Source organism: Paroedura picta, chromosome 2 (genome assembly GCF_049243985.1).
Source record: "Paroedura picta isolate Pp20150507F chromosome 2, Ppicta_v3.0, whole genome shotgun sequence".
Lineage (NCBI taxonomy): Eukaryota > Metazoa > Chordata > Lepidosauria > Squamata > Gekkonidae > Paroedura > Paroedura picta.
The window spans coordinates 81,142,186-81,158,393 of NC_135370.1; positions in this window are offsets into that span (position 1 = coordinate 81,142,186).

Genomic DNA, 16,208 nt, shown 5'->3' on the forward strand with positions numbered 1-16,208 from the left:
CTTCACTCATGCAAGACAGGCTAAGAAGCTTACCTCTTGGTAACTGCAGCTGGGAAAGCCTACTGCAATCTCAGCATGGTTTCTAGTTAGTTATTAAGGGAGTGGAAGACCAGACTGCATTCTAAGGGTCAAGCTAGTTGTGATGCTGGGAATTCTGTGAAGGGAAAGTCCAGCATTTTTCCCATTCAAATAACAGTGATGTTGGAATCCAGTTTGAACTGGGGCACAGTACACAAAAAGAGGGGTTACGATTTTCCTGTGCACCACTTGCCTGTGCACCACTTGCGAACTGGTCCTGGGGAATACTGGGGCAGACTGACAGCCAGTACCTGTGTCAGAGCAAATGGTAACTCAATGGAGTCACTTCAGCTTAGGAAAAATAGTTGGAAAGGAAGGCTTTAAAAAACACCCTCCCTTCATGCTATGGTCCTGATCCAGATCATGGCGACATGCGCTTGTTATTTAGAAAAACCCTAACTCCACTCCTGGAACTCCCAGCCCCACATTTATTATAGAACTTTAAGCGCAAAGTATAGTTTTTTCTCATTGGCCTTGGGAGTGGATCTATCTTTGCTTGCAAATAACTTTCAAAATAACTACTCAACAGCAATAATAGGCCATCTAATAAAGACACAAACCCAGGGATAAGACCGTGAAATAAGCTCAGATGTTAACTGTTTCCGCTTATCCACTCAGGCAACATTATTACATCAACTGCTTGTTCATCAGCTAATCCAGGCATGATCAAACTGTGGCTCTCCAGATTTCCATGGACTACAATTCCCATGAGCCACTGCCAGCATGTGCTGCTGCCTGTCAACAATGCCCTTCTGCTCTCCTGTCCACCTGGGACAAATAGATCAACTCCCGGGTAAAATAATAAATAGCAAGAAAGGAACATAAAAACAGGAAGGTTCAGAATTCAGTAGGCGTTTGTTTCAGTTGTGCAGGATACTCTGCAGTTTATCTGAAAGGCACTGTTGTTCACCAGATAACAGCATGGTTATGGTACACAGCAAAACTTTTCCAGGTCTCGCCTGTGCTTGCATGGAAGATCTCCTTGGAATCTGTAACCATACTGTTACCTGGTGAACGACACTGATGGAAGTCAAGTAAATATAGTATACAGAAGGGTTTGGAAAGCATGTGTGAAAATGCTGCATTAAATTTTATAAGGGAGTTTAATTGTACTCATCTAGATTTGAAACAATAGGGGGAAATTCCTACAGCAGTTCAAGTGGGTTAGGGTGGTGATAAGCAATAAGAACTTCAGAATGGGTCCTGGAAAACCTGGGTTCAAATACCAACCTGGGTAAAGAGCTCTCTGAAGACCCTCTCTCTGGCTAGCCTTGTTGTTGTTGGGTGCAAAGTTGTGTCTGACCCATCACGACCCCATCAGCAATGATCCTCCAGGCCTTCCTGTCCTCTACCATTCCCCAGAGTCCATTTAGGTTCACACTGCTTCAGTGACTCCATCCAGCCACCTCATTCTCTGTCGTCCCCTTCTTCTTTTGCCCTCAATCGCTCCCAGCACTAGGCTCTTCTCCAGGGGGTCCTTCCTTCTCATGAGGTGGCCAAAGTATTTGAGTTTCATCTTCATGATCTGGCCTTCTAAAGAGCAGTCAGGGCTGATCTCCTCTAGGACTGACCGGTTTGTTCACCCTGCAGTCCAAGGGACTCGCAAGAGTCTTCTCCAGCACCAGAGTTCAAAAGCCACAGTTCTTTGACGCTCGGCCTTCCTTATAGTCCAACTTTCACAGGCATACATTGTAACTGGGAAGACCATAGTCTTGACTAGATGCACTTTTGTTGGCAAGGTGATGTCTCTGCCTTTTAGGATGCTGTCTAGATTTGCCATAGCTTTCCTCCCCAGGAGCAAGCGTTTTTTAATTTCTTCGCTGCAGTCCCCATCTGCAGTGATCTTGGAGCCCAGTGATCTTGTCACAACTTCCATTTCTTCCCCATCTATTTGCCAGGAATTGTGAGGGCCGGATGCCTAGCCCACCTCAAAGGTTTGTTATGGACCAATGGGGTGAGAATCATACATGCTAGCTTGAACTCCTTGTCGGAAGAGTAGAATAAAAATAAATTAAAATAGATAAATTAGTATGACAAGACTGGTAAGATCATCAGGATGGGTAGCTAGCTGTCTTTGTATGTAGCAATAGCTTTTGTCAGTCACTGCTCAATTCTTCAGACACTCATGAAAGCTCATACCCTGCCACAAATCTTGTTAGTCTTTAAGGCGCTACTACTCTTTTCCACTAGGAAGATTGTGTGACTGCTGCTATGGTCACCATGTTTACCCTTTACATATTTGTTCACACAGAAGTTAAGCGGGCTGTCTCTTGAATTTCCTGGCCACATCACTGTGCTGTTTACAGTTTCTTTCCTCTATATTGTTGGGCTTATTTATCTGCTAGTTGAGGACACACAACTGATGAAGCGGGCTCTACTACAACTGTTTATGCCATAATAAATCCATTAATTGGCTACTGCAAAAAAGAAAAGTGGCTCCTAAAAGAGTAACATTGCTACTCTGTTGAATGTTGTGTGTGTGTGTACAAGCTACACAATCAGTTTTGACATAAAAAAATTATGTCTTTACATTTGCTTTCTCTTTAGCAGATGATACCAAGCCGAGAGGTCATTGCCACCTTTAGCACTACAGACAGCCCACTGTGCTTGAATGTGAGCATGGGATCTAACTCGCAACTGCATTTCAAAGGGGGGTAGATCAACGTCACTTGTGTTATTTTGTTTGTGTACTTAATTCACAGAAGAAGAATGTCATTGTCTGGAATTCATTCCATATATATGGAATATGTTTGTTGTTCAACATTGATATACATGGTGATTTATAAAGTAGCATAAATAGAAAGAAGGTCCTGGCCTTGAATAGTTTGCAGTTGGGATGGCCTTAGGCACAGGGCCTCTTGGATGGCTGCCTCAAGCCCTGAACTGCAGGGGGCACTGTCTTGCAGCCGTCTGGTACAGCTACCCCCGCTGCTTTGAGATCTTGTCTGAGCCAGCAGTGGAGGTGGGTATGTGAGCCAGAAAGGGAGACCATTCATTGGCTTGGCAGGAGATCAGCTGCTGTGGTGGCGAGTGAGCTGGCCAGTCCGGCGAAGGTAGCAGTCACAGCAAGGAGAATATAAAAGGGATCCAACAGTCAACTGGAGACCCAAAATAAGGCCAAGGCTGATGGTGAAATGTAAGGTAAAATTCCCCATATTCCCTACCGGGCTTTACGCACCGGTATCTTTGTAGCAAATTGGTCACTGAATGAAAAATCACCATTTAAAATAGTGCAATTTGTCGTTATGCATACCTGCCTTTGTAGTGGAATCCAGTTGCGTTTTGTAGCGTTTCCCACAGGCTTCCGGTCTCGGCAGAAATCGCTAGAAAGGAAGCGCTATTGCCGAGCTCGTCCCGCCCCTGGCCGTCAAGCAGCCAATGGGCAGCCGTTAGCATGCTCCCAAACAGCCCCTTTCCCTTTAAGAAAGGTTTTTTAAAAAAAAAAACAGACCCATTGCAACGAATCTGTGTTAATTCGTTGCAAGGGAGAGACCCATCCAGTTGCCTGGTGTGTTTGAGCTGTCGTTTGATCGTTGCCACGCTCCCTCCGAGTGAAAAAAAAAATCCCCCCTCCCTCTCACGGGCCCGATTTTCGGCTGAATGAATGTGTAAAAAATAAAGGGAAAATACATCAGCAAACGGGCTTCTCTGTTCTTTGTGCTTAGTGACTGAAGGGGAGGGACTGAAGCCGGGGAAGCCTCTAAACTGAAAGAGGCTCGCTGGTGCGTTTATCCCCGCTCGCTCGGAGAAAAAAAAAATGGCGATCGCTTCGCCGGAAGATCAGAGAAGAGAGCCAGGGGGAGAGACTTTGTAGAAACCGCAACAATGTTAACGCACAGGTCTTTTTCGCTAGTGTTGCAGATTGGTTGCAGGAGTGTATCGCTTTCCGGAGGGTGAATCCACTTTTGGGGATTTCCCTGAAAGCGCTACAAGGAAGCGCTTTTTGCAGATTGGTTTCAGGTGTGTGGCAGATTGTCGACGACGTTGTGCAAAACAGCAAATCAGTAGCGTTTTCAATTGGCAACCATTGTGCTATTTTGAAGGCGTGCAAAAAGCCCCCAAGTGTTTCACCAACAGTCTCATCAAGGAATCTTTTTAACTGGCAGTAATTCTTCAAAAAGAGTACACCATGAGCAACAAATTGACACTGGAAACACTCTTACTTCCAGTGGCAATTTGCTGCTGAACGTATACTTTGGGGGAGGGGGGAGTAATTACTGCAAGACTAACAGATTCCCCTGACTTGGCTTGTAGGTCAAATGCATAGCAAATTCGGGTGAATTTCATATTTTTACTTTATTTGGGCCATGGCCCCTAATCTTATTTTTTATCTCCTACCAGTCATGGAAAGCGACGTCTTCTTCCTTTCCTCCATCTGCTGGGAAAGCCGTCTGGAGGGCTGTGTTTGTCTCCCATTCAGAGACTGTGTTTGTCTCCCTGGCCAAGGCCTGGGGGAGAAACAGCCCCACAAGCATTCAGCATTCCTCTTGGCACTACCCCCACCTCCTCTGGCTCCCTGATGTAGTGCTGATGCATAGGGCCACCAAGGGGGGTGGGCTGAGAGGGCAAAAATCGATTGGGGGGAATTAGCAGGAGGACCCCTGAAGCCAGCATCATGCTGCATCCAGCTAAATGCCTCCCAGTGGTTTTCCTTTTGATGCAGTTCTAGCTGCAGTCACTAGGGCCCTGGGAAATCTAATGAAAGGAGCACTATCAGCAGATCTCAAACCTTTTTGGGCTGCTGTCCCCTTGGATCCCAGGCCACATTCCTGGTGGCACAGACACATACACACATGCAAACTCACACCTCTTTCCTAGAGTTAGGTTTAATGGAAATTAAAAACATGGTATATTGCCTATAGTTCTTTGCAGTGTCCATATTTTGGTCTGGGGGAAAAGGTTTTTGTAAAAGTGATTTGTAAAAATAACTTTGGGTCCTCATGTGGGAGAATGACAGACAGACAGGGAGAGGGAGGGAGGGAGGGAGGGAGACAAGCAATGGAAAATCCCATGGCCAGGAGCAAGCCGAAGGCTTTTCCAGTCTCTTAAAGATGGAGACTTTTGGAGAAGAGTCGTCAACCTTGGATTAAGAAGTTCCTGGAGATCTGGGGGGAAGGGAGCCTTGGAAGGGTCTGAGGAAGGGAAGGAATATGATCCCATACAGCCCACATTCTGAAGCTGTTGTTTTCTTCAGGAAGCTAAGCTGGGCTGGGAGACCACCAAGGAAGTCAGATGAGCATCCTGATGTTGATGAGAACTTAGAGAGGTACCTGCATCAGCTGCACACATGTAAGGCTGCTGTCTTGCAACAGATCTCTCTGGGAGTATCACAGCACATGACTCCAAACTATCTTCAAGAAGAAGCAGAAGGGAAGGGAAGTGAGTCATCACAGAAAGCAATCCTGTAACTTATTAGTCCTAACTAATAATTAACTCCTAGGACTTTGCTGTCAGAGAAGAAGATACTGGGACTTTAGAAACATGGAAAACTAAACATTAGCAAAGGGAAGAGAAAATAGAGAAATAGAATGTGTTGTAGGTTTTAGCAGTTCTGCAGTCCTAAAAACGTTAATGACCACAAAGGCCCCAAGTACAAGGACGAGGGATGTAGAGAGGACCCAATATGGAAATAACAGAATCCTAGTGACTTTGGTGGGAAACCCATGGGTCAGAACTGGCATTCAGCCCACAGGAAAAGATTGCACAATAGTGCCCTGACCACTGCTTATTTATAGATAATTCAGGTGCCATCTCACTCCACAGCAAAATGCAAATGTTAACACAAGCCTAACTGAGGGCAACCCAGCCACTTGGGCTACATCTCTTACAATTGCTGAAAACACTAGAAGGGACTCCTGACAAGCCATCTCGCAGCGGGTTACACAATAAAAACCTCACAATAAAAACCCTATAATATCCCCATTGAAACTATATATATCTCAGCAACAAAAATATCTCCCACCCCCACAGCACTGTAGGCTGTCTCTTGTGCACCATAGGGGCTGCAATTGCCAGCGGTCCACCAGTGGTGATGGTCTGGTCCGGTGGTGCTCTCTTCTAGGGGCCCATAAGATCTTCCATGCCACAGCCTCAGCCATGGTTTCTTGAGGAGAGGGTGAACCACCGCCTCCTTCAGCAGCTCAGGGAACTTCCCAGTAGACAGGGAGAGATTAATAATATCCCTGAGTGGACCTCCTATCCGCTGGCCACCCTTTAAAGGGGAATGGAGATCCACAACTTTTGTCATGCCTGTTTTGACCCAGGGAAAAAGCAAGATTGTTGTGAGGAAAATGAGATTGATTCCTATCTCCTCGTATAAGTCACATTTTGACTTATGTGAGGCAGTCCTGACTCAGCCTTCCATCCTTCTGAGGTCGGTAAAATGAGTACCCAGCTTGCTGGGGGGTAAAACGGTAATGACTGGGGAAGGGAATGGCAAACCACCCTGCATTAGTAAAGGTAAAGGTATCCCCTGTGCAAGCACCGAGTCATGTCTGACCCTTGGGGTGACGCCCTCTAGCGTTTTCATGGCAGACTCAATACGGGGTGGTTTGCCAGTGCCTTCCCCAGTCATGACCATTTACCCCCCAGCAAGCTGGGTACTCATTTTACCGACCTCGGAAGGATGGAAGGCTGAGTCAACCTTGAGCCGGCTGCTGGGATTGAACTCCCAACCTCATGGGCAAAGCTTTCAGGCGGCTGCCTTACCACTCTGCGCCACAAGAGGCTCTACCCTGCATTGAATCTGCCAAGAAAACACTAGAGGGGGTCACCCCAAGGTGCTTGCACAGAGGATACCTTTACCTTAAGTATGATGATTCTCCCCTTTAAATGCCTCCAGACCATTTCCCATCTGCTCCCTCCCTGGGGAGTGGGAGTTTAGCTGAAGAAAAAGCCTTCTGAGGGGCACCTAGAGGCTAGAGAAGGTTGAGCTCCCCTCATCTGCTAGTGACACATTTCCTCCTGTCCCCCTGATCAGTGGGGGAAAACAGAGTGAGGAACCTGGGGCTCGCCTCATCATGATGTGCAGTTCAGTTTTCGGAGGCTGTGCAGGCCCACACGTAGCCAAGCAAGGCGTGGAAAGAGCTGATGGAAAACAGAATCTTGGCACCTTCCAAGTTGTTTCTTCTTGTCTTCCAATTTTTAGCTCTGAAATATCACACGCACGCGTCTGTAGCCTGTGTTTATAAAATGTGCTTACTCCAAATCCTCAGGAACACACCATGAGCCATCCAACTTACTTGCTGGAGAGGACAACCAGAGCCAGGAAGTATTGCCTGACACACCAGCTGCTGATCTGAAGCCAGCCAATGCTCGGCCTTCAGAACTGCTATGATATTTCCCCTCACCTACCCCTGCCACGTTGGTGTCATTAGCCTCGCATGCTGAAACCTCTGGCTTAAAGAATGCAGCAATGTTGTGTCAGTTCTGTAATTACAGAGCCCCTTGTCAGGAGCTGCAGATTGTCTCCCCAAATTTAAAAACTCACAGAGGGCATGACAGCCAAAAAAATAAGAGAACAAAAACAAGGAACTTGGAAACACAAGCTTCTACCGCCCACATGTTCCCCTCATCCAGCTGTGTGGAATGTTTGCACAACTGGATTGAATGTTTTTACTGGGAATCCCCAAAGGATTCCTGGATCTAAAGATCTCCAGTTTCAAAGAAGGGTTTCCAGGGGAAGGAATACAGCATTATATCATAGTCAGCATGAAATAATTTACTTTCAGTACAAAATAACTACAGGGAAAGGGTCTGGCTAAAACTAGGGAGGGAAAAAGAGAAAAATACAAAGAAAGATTCACAAAGATTTAATCTTATCCTGCAGATTTGGTTGGAGAAAAGAGGGGAGATGTGGTGAGTTTGGAGCTAGATAAAAAGAGGACCACTTTTCAAAGAGCTGAAAATTATTTGATAGAAGCTTCTTTATTAGTAGTGTACACATACATCCCATTTATCTCTGGTCAAACAGGACTACCATCATTTCTGAAGCTCCATGAAAACCAGTGAGAGGAGTGTATGCTTTATTCATGCCACCTTCAATGCTGGATGGGGGAGGGGACTGTATCCAATCTAAATTGTACCATACTAGGCCCCACTTGATAGTCTTTTTGGGTTTTACCATAGTAACCAACTCAAAGTTAACTTGGATTTTGCTACCCGTCCTTCCAGGTAAAGTACCTTCACCAGCAGCTACAATTTGAGGTGAAGCTTTTCCTTTCCCTCACCTGATTAACCATGGTAGAGTGCCGAAATTAGGTACACACCTGAGCATCCCATTTGGCAAAGACTTTTGAAACTGATTCCCCAGCTTTTTTCTTGGACATGCTTTAGAACAGTAGTCCCCAACTCCTGATATGTGGCCCGATGCTGGGCCGCGAGAGCTTCGGCAGCGGGCTGCGGCTCCCTCTCCCTGCCCCCCCCCCCGCAGCGAGAAGCTCGCCAGGCTGCGAGGAAATCGGCCGCCGAAGCAGCCCATTAGCTTACAGCCCTGCAAGCTTCTTGCTGCAGGAGGGGGGGGGAGAGGGAAGCGCAGCCGCCGGCACGCTGGCAGCGCAAATGTGCATGCGCGGGGCACCAGGTCGCCCTCTCCCCCCAACCCTTGGCAGGGGGCTGCAACCTGAAAAAAGTTGCGGACCGCTGCTTTAGAAGACTCTGTGTGCCTAACACAGAGTGACCATTTCCCAGCCATTTTTCTTGAGCCTCGTGACCTATTCATGACTAACAGATTTACACTGCAAAGCTATAAACTTCTGTCAAAGTCAGTGGGATTAGAAAGGTACAGCTCAGCTCAGAATTGCATTGTTCTTGTGATATGTTGATTATAGTCCATTTCATCATATGCATGGTCATATATAGGCTGGCCATATGGAAAGAGGGCCCACTCAAGGTGTTTTGCCACCTCAGACAGTGTGGGTGATATCAGATGCATAAAAGCTAGGTTGTTGCCACCTTCTAGCCGCCACACCGTGGTCAGATGGGAGCAAGATGAGCCACTAGGACTTCTGGAGTTCAGCTTTTGACTCAAAGTTGTCCACCTAGTTATGAAGTGAAATGCACACCCATCACCTTATCCTACCTCACCTGTAGCAAGATCAAGACAAGCCCTGACTGCATATATTATTAACTCCAAGGACATTTCAGTTACTTTTATTTATTTGTTTGTTTCTTTAATTTTTTCTCAGCAAATAAATAGACAAACAGTAACAAAAAAAAGAGATTACACCAATTTCAAAGTCTGAGGAAAGATGGAAAGTCTACTATGAAATCAGAAGATAAACCTAAAATGAAAAACATTTTTAAAGTATAACTATATATAGAAATAGAAGCTGTATTATAACAATTATATTTTCTTTACTGTCTTCCTTATGATACCTGATTAATGTTGATTTATTCCGAATTATAGTATAGCAATATCTTTGTCCAAATGTTAAATGTGGATTTACAGAAACTGATAGTCATCATCATGCCACATAAAAACTGCATGGTTCTTCCAATGACATGCTCTGATTGGCCCTCACTCAGGGACATGCCCCCAATAGGCTGACAGCAGTCCCTGACTGAAGGCGGGTCAGATGCTCTTTCCCACCCTTCTGATCCTCCTCCTCCTTGCTGCTTCCTGACACTTGGCCTGAGGAGGAAGATCAGTCATAAGCCAGGGAGCTGTGGGCAGTTGTACATGAGTGCTCTGCATCATTCTCGCTGGCCTCCAGGCTGTCAGGAGACCTAGGTGGGGCCTCCAGGGCCCCCATATTTTTAAAATGGGCTTCTCTACTAGTACGGCAATAAACTTTGAGAACCAGTGACAGCCTCTAATCTGGAGAACCAGGATTGATTCCCCACTCCTCGAAATGCAGTCAGCTGGGTGATCTTGGGCCAATCACAGCTCTTTCAGAGCTCTCTCAACATCACCTACTTCACAGGATCTTTGATGTGGGGAGAGGAAGATGTTCGTAAGACACTCCTTTGGATGGGAAAATGCAGAGTACAAAAACTCAGCTCTTCTTAATATTGACTATTGTTAAAACTTAGATTAAAAGGAGGTGGAGAGAAGTATGCAAAGAATTTGAGAAGGGGATAATGTGGTGCTTATGAATCTATCTTTTATTGCAATATATCACAGAATCATAGAGTTGGAAGGGGCCATACAGGCCATCTAGTCCAACCCCCTGCTCAACGCAGGATCAGCCCAAAGCATCCTAAAGCATCCAAGAAAAGTGTGTATCCAACCTTTGCTTGAAGACTGCCAGTAAGGGGGAGCTCACCACCTCCTTAGGCAGCCTATTCCACTGCTGAACTACTCTGACTGTGAAAATCTTTTTCCTGATATCTAGCCTATATTGTTGTACTTGTAGTTTAAGAAGAAGAAGAGTTGGTTCTTATATGCCGCTTTTCCCTACCCGAAGGAGGCTCGAAGCGGCTTACAGTCGGCTTCCCATTCCTCTCCCCACAACAGACACCCAGTGGGGTGGGTGAGGCTGAGAGAGCGCTGATATCACTGCTCGGTCAGAACAGTTTTATCAGTGCCGTGGCGAGCCCAAGGTCACCCAGCTGGATGCATGTGGGGGAGCGCAGAATCAAACCTGGCATGCCAGATTAGAAGTCCGCACTCCTAACCACTACACCAAACTGGCTCTCTTAAACCCATTACTGCACATCCTTTCCTCTGCAGCCAACGGGAATAACATCCTGCCCTCCCCCAAGTGACAACCTTTCAAATACTTAAAGAGAGCTATCATGTCCCCTCTCAGCCTCCTTTTCTCCAGGCTGAACATTCCCAAGTCCCTCAACCTATCTTCATAGGGCTTGGTCCCTTGGCCCCAGATCATCCTTGTCGCTCTCCTCTGTACTCTTTCAATTTTATCTACGTCCTTCTTGAAGTGAGGCCTCCAGAACTGCACACAGTACTCCAGGTGTGGTCTGACCAGTGCCGTATACAATGGGACTATGACATCTTGTGATTTTGATGTGATGCCTCTGTTGATACAGCCCAAAATGGCATTTGCCTTTTTTACCGCTGCATCACACTGCCTGCTCATGTTTAGTTTACAATCCACAAGTACCCCAAGGTCTCGTTCACACACAGTGTTACCTAGAAGCGTATCCCCCATCCAGTAGGCATGCTTTTCATTTTTCTGACCCAGATGTAGAAATTTACACTTATCTTTATTAAATTGCATCTTGTTCTCATTTGCCCATTTTTCCATTGTGTTCAGATTTCATTGAACTCTATCTTCTGGAGTATTTGCCAGTCCTCCCAGTTTGGTGTCATCTGCAAACTTGATTAGTAGTCCTTCCACCCCCTCATCTAGATCATTAATAAATATGTTAAAAAGTACCAGACCGAGCATGGAGCCCTGAAGTACCCCACTACTCACCTCTCTCCAGTCTGATGAAACACCATTGACAACAACTCTTTGAGTGCGGTTCTCTAACCAATTCCCTATCCACCTAACTATCTGAAAATCCAGATTGCAGTCCTTTAATTTATACATAATGTACTAGGGGCAAAGCCTGTTGTATCCAAGAATATAATGGGTGCTAGAGCTTGGCAGTGGGAAGAGGAAGGGAGGAGTTGTCCAGACTGTAATGACATGGGATTGAATGTGTGTGTTGTGTGGGAGGTTGTCGTGGCATGGTAGCAAATGAGGGCATGTGTGTGGAGATATGGGTGTCAAGAAACTGTTGTTTGGAATGTTTGTTGAGTGTGGGAGAGGACTGACCTTTGGGAATCGTGGCATAGTGGCTACAAATGAGCTTTCCAGAGCCATGTCTTCAGATATATGATGGGAAAATCAGACTGGAGACTCTTCTTAGGGGAAGATTACATGGCAACCAATTCCTCCCAGTTCTGCGTCATTTCCCTTCTTGTGTGAGTTAGGCCTCCAGGAATATTTCCAACCCAAACCTCCAGGAATATTTCCAACCCAGGGGTAGCCAACCTCCAGGTGGGGCCTGGAGAGCTCCTGGAATTACAGCTCATCTGTAGAGTATAAATATCAGCTCCCGGGGCAGAAAGGGCTACTTTAGACAGGGTTGTGGTAGAGAAGAAACATTTAAGGCCTCTCACGGAGGTTGTTGTTGAATTGAGACCTACTGCACAGGGTTGTTGTGCAGATGAAACATGAGACAAAAGAACCTCCACAACAGCATCCAGTTTCATCTGCAGAATAATGCTGTGCAGTGGCCTCAAATCGGCAGAGAGTTGCAAAGAAGAAATACACATGGCTTGGCTGTGTCTAACCCCCGGCCAGAGCAGTATTTTAAGTGAGAAGGGGCTTTTCTGTGGCCTCCCTATCAGCCAACAGTTAGGCAGAAGGGGAAAGTTTCCTGCCCTCAAAAGGAATGCCCTTAGGCTTCCCTGCATTGCTCTTGGAAACGCCTCCCTCCCCTCAGTCAGGGGCTGTTAAAGGTTCCTTCCCAGCAGGCCTGAAGGGAGGGGGGAGCGCACTCACCAGCCTCCTGCCAGCTCTGTCAGGGTTCTGAGGCAAAGTTACAATTGGACATGACAGTTAGGAGAGCCTTGGGGCGAAAAGGGTTGGCGCAGCCTGTCCAAGCCTCTGTTCTCATCCCCCTTGGCAGCCCTATTGACCTGTGGTGGTCAGGGGCAGATTGCCCCTGGCTGGGCTGAGTGGGTGGGCCCTGTCAGAACTTTGGCTTTGCACCACCCGACTGGCTGGAACTCAGGTCTGTCCTGATGAGGTCCCAATAGGAAGGTGCTTTTGCACCTTCCAATTGGGCCCTCACCCGGACTGGCCCCGCCCACTCTCTCCCCACTTAGGCCTTAGCCTTTTATGTTTATACAGCAACAGCTATATAAAGATAATAGTTCCTAAACCGACACTTGGGGTACTTGAGTGGAGAATCATCCTTGTACAAAGAACAAAATTGTTAACAGTGGAGTAAGAGGCTGTAAAATGTAAGAGGGATATCTGGAGACAGTTTTGCACAGATAAATGTCACAGTTCTTGTACTGCAGTTCTTGTATATTCCAACACCGCCCACCAGTGAAGAGCCTGAAAGCTGCAGCATCATATGAATCACAGGTGACCAGACATTTTAAGAACCATGGGATATTTTTCACTGAGTCTGAGCAAAACACCCCAAAACATCTGGGGTACACTGCTGTACTGACTTCAGTGAGCAGACAGGATAACCCATATCATTCTTGGGAGAAGCAGCAAAAATTGGGAGGCATCCAATAGAAAATATTAAAATCAGCACTTAATCAAATGCTGTGTATACAGTCACATCACTCTCCTTTTGACCTCAAGTGGCTGTGTACTGGTAACTAAGAAAACGCTAGTACTAGCCAAGCCAGTCTCATCCTTTCCTAGCTCTATGCCACAATGAGAGTGAAAATATGCAGGTAATACTTATATTCATTATTATCTCCATCTTTGTTCATGCTTTGGCGCCCTCTAGTGATACTTTGGCTTGATACAACCTAAAGTGCAGAACCCATTAAAACATTCAAACCCTTGTTCTTTGAAGCCTTTATGGAACTTTCTCCCTCCCTCAATTATATTGTTTGACTTTGTGGTGCTAATTCTTCATTTATAACTTGCTTTTCTTGATAAGAATACAAAAGCTCCCGGAAGAGATCAGGGCCCTGATGGAGCTTAAACAGTTCTGCAGGGCCTGCAAAAGGGAGGTCTCCCACCAGGCATTTGGTTGAGACCAGGCACAATCAACAGCGAATGAAGGGCCCCTGCTCCCCTCCCTCCCAGAACTCCACCAGAGTGCTCTGGACCAGGTTGCACTTTTGCATTGTTTACACTGTTCTATTGTTACAACTACCAGTTATTAATATTATTGTATGGTTATTCATGTGTTATTGATTGTTTTATGTATCGTTCATAAGTTCCATGTAAACCGCCCTGAGCCTCCATGGAGGGCGGTATATAAATCAAATAAATAAATAAAACAATCAGAGAACTCCAATTAACACTGAAGTAGGACTAGGGTTACAGAATTGGGCAGCAATGTAAACAAAAGGGGGGTGGAATAAAGACAGAAAACAATGTCATAAACAAGAGAACGATGCAAAAAAAATTGCAATAGACTACGACCTTCTCCATTATAGAGCAACTTCCTGCATTGTTCCCTTATGCTGCAGTTCCAGTCCCTTTATCAGTAAATGCTTCCTGAACATTGAGAGTGGAACTTACTATAACACACTCTAGATCAGGAGTAGTCAAACTGCGGCCCTCCAGATGTCCATGGACTACAATTCCCAGGAGCCCCTGCCAGCATTCGCATCCAACCTTTCACTGGCAGGGGCTCCTGGGAATTGTAGTCCACGGACATCTGGAGGGCCACAGTTTGACTACCCCTGCTCTAGATAGATCTCCCATTGAAATCAGAGGCTCCAACTAGTGCAGAATGTCACAGCTCAGCTATTATCATGAACTAGCACATAACAGGCTTCCTCGGGAGGTGGTGGGTTCTCTGGAAATTTTTAAACAGAGGCTGGATAGCCATCTGACGGAGAGGCTGATTCTGTGAAGGCAAAGCGGTGGCAGGTTACAGTACATGAGTGATTGTGATGTAAGTGTCCTGCATAGTGCAGGGGGTTGGACTAGAGTAGCGATCCCCAACCTGTGGGCTGTGGACCACATGTAGTCCTTCGACTAATTGGAGGTGGGCCCCGAAGGACGCCTTCTCCCCCCCCCCCCGGCCCTTTACTTCACCCCCCCTGGCGCTTTACAACACACTTCGGGTGTCATTGTCTCCCATCACTCCCAGATGGGACTATCTCATTGCAGAGAAACAAGCTTAGGGTTCCCATTGATTTGTCGTTGTCATGAGTTAAAATTTCCATGAAAATAAAATGTTCCTTATGTTCATTGTTGTGGCGTGTCTGTATCTTATTTTGAAGGGATGTTTAAACATTACCATAGCGATCAGAGAGCGTTAGGGCAGTGGTTGAGAGTAGAGGAGTAAACTACCCTCCCCCGAGCCAGTAAAATTGTCAAGCATTGAGTGGTCCCCAGTGATAAAAAGGTTGGGGACCACTGGACTAGATGACCCATGAGATCCCTTCCAACTCTATGATTCTATGATTCTTTCTCTTCTACAGTCACTCTATGAGCTATCTATCCATTATCAGGCTTCCTTCAAAGCATTGGCTGTAATATACAAAGCCCTTTGTGGTCTTGACCCCTCATATCTTGGAACTGCCTCTCCCCCTACGCCCTAAGGTTCATTCATCCAAGCAGAGCTTTCTGCAGATGCCAACATGCAAAAGGGTAGAATCAGGAGTCGCCTATACAGGTTCCTTCCCTGCTGTGGCCACTCCTTACGGATTGGCCAGACCGAGGAGGTCAGAGAAGCTCCCCATCTCCAAGCTTTCTGCAAACTATGCATACTGAATTATTCATGAGGTCTTTTCTGTGCAGGCAAAGTTGCAACATAAATGATTCACAAAGTTAGTTGGGAAAATTACCAGGGACTGCGTGCTATGCTATTACGTGTCGTTTGCTGAATCTAGGATCCTACTTTGTAATTTTTGCATAAGTTAATGTGTCATGTTAATACTTATGCTTTGCTTCTGTTTTTCAGATTTGATTGGTTCTACAACACAAATCCTATTGTATTGTTTATTGAATGTCCTATCCTGTCAATTCTATTGGCTTACTCTGTATAATCTGCATTAAATCCAGGAGGAAAAGGCAGGCTATAAACAATACAATAAAATAAAAATAATAAAACCAGATCATTTACCAGACAGAATTTAGAATCACTTTTTCCTCTCCCCTCTGCAGAGTTGGTGGACCCATCAAGATGGTCCATCCCAGGCTCTTGGTGGATTGTGATGGCTTCCTGACTTTGGTCTTAAAAGTGCCATTGGACTCAAATTTTGCTGTTATCACTGACCTTTTGTTTAACACTGTAACAGAATGCACCTCATTCTATACCTTTTTTCTGAGTGGTGCTTCATACCTTTGTGTGAAATGTAATAAATTCTAACCTCTTGCATGTTGGTTTGTGCAAATGTATATTATTAAAGAATATCCTTCATTCTGGATATTGTCACTCTGTTAGAATACTTGGGCAAGAATGCTACCATGATCAGTAACAGGTGCAATACAGGGGTAGGGGCCAAGAAGCAGAGCCATGGGAGATGG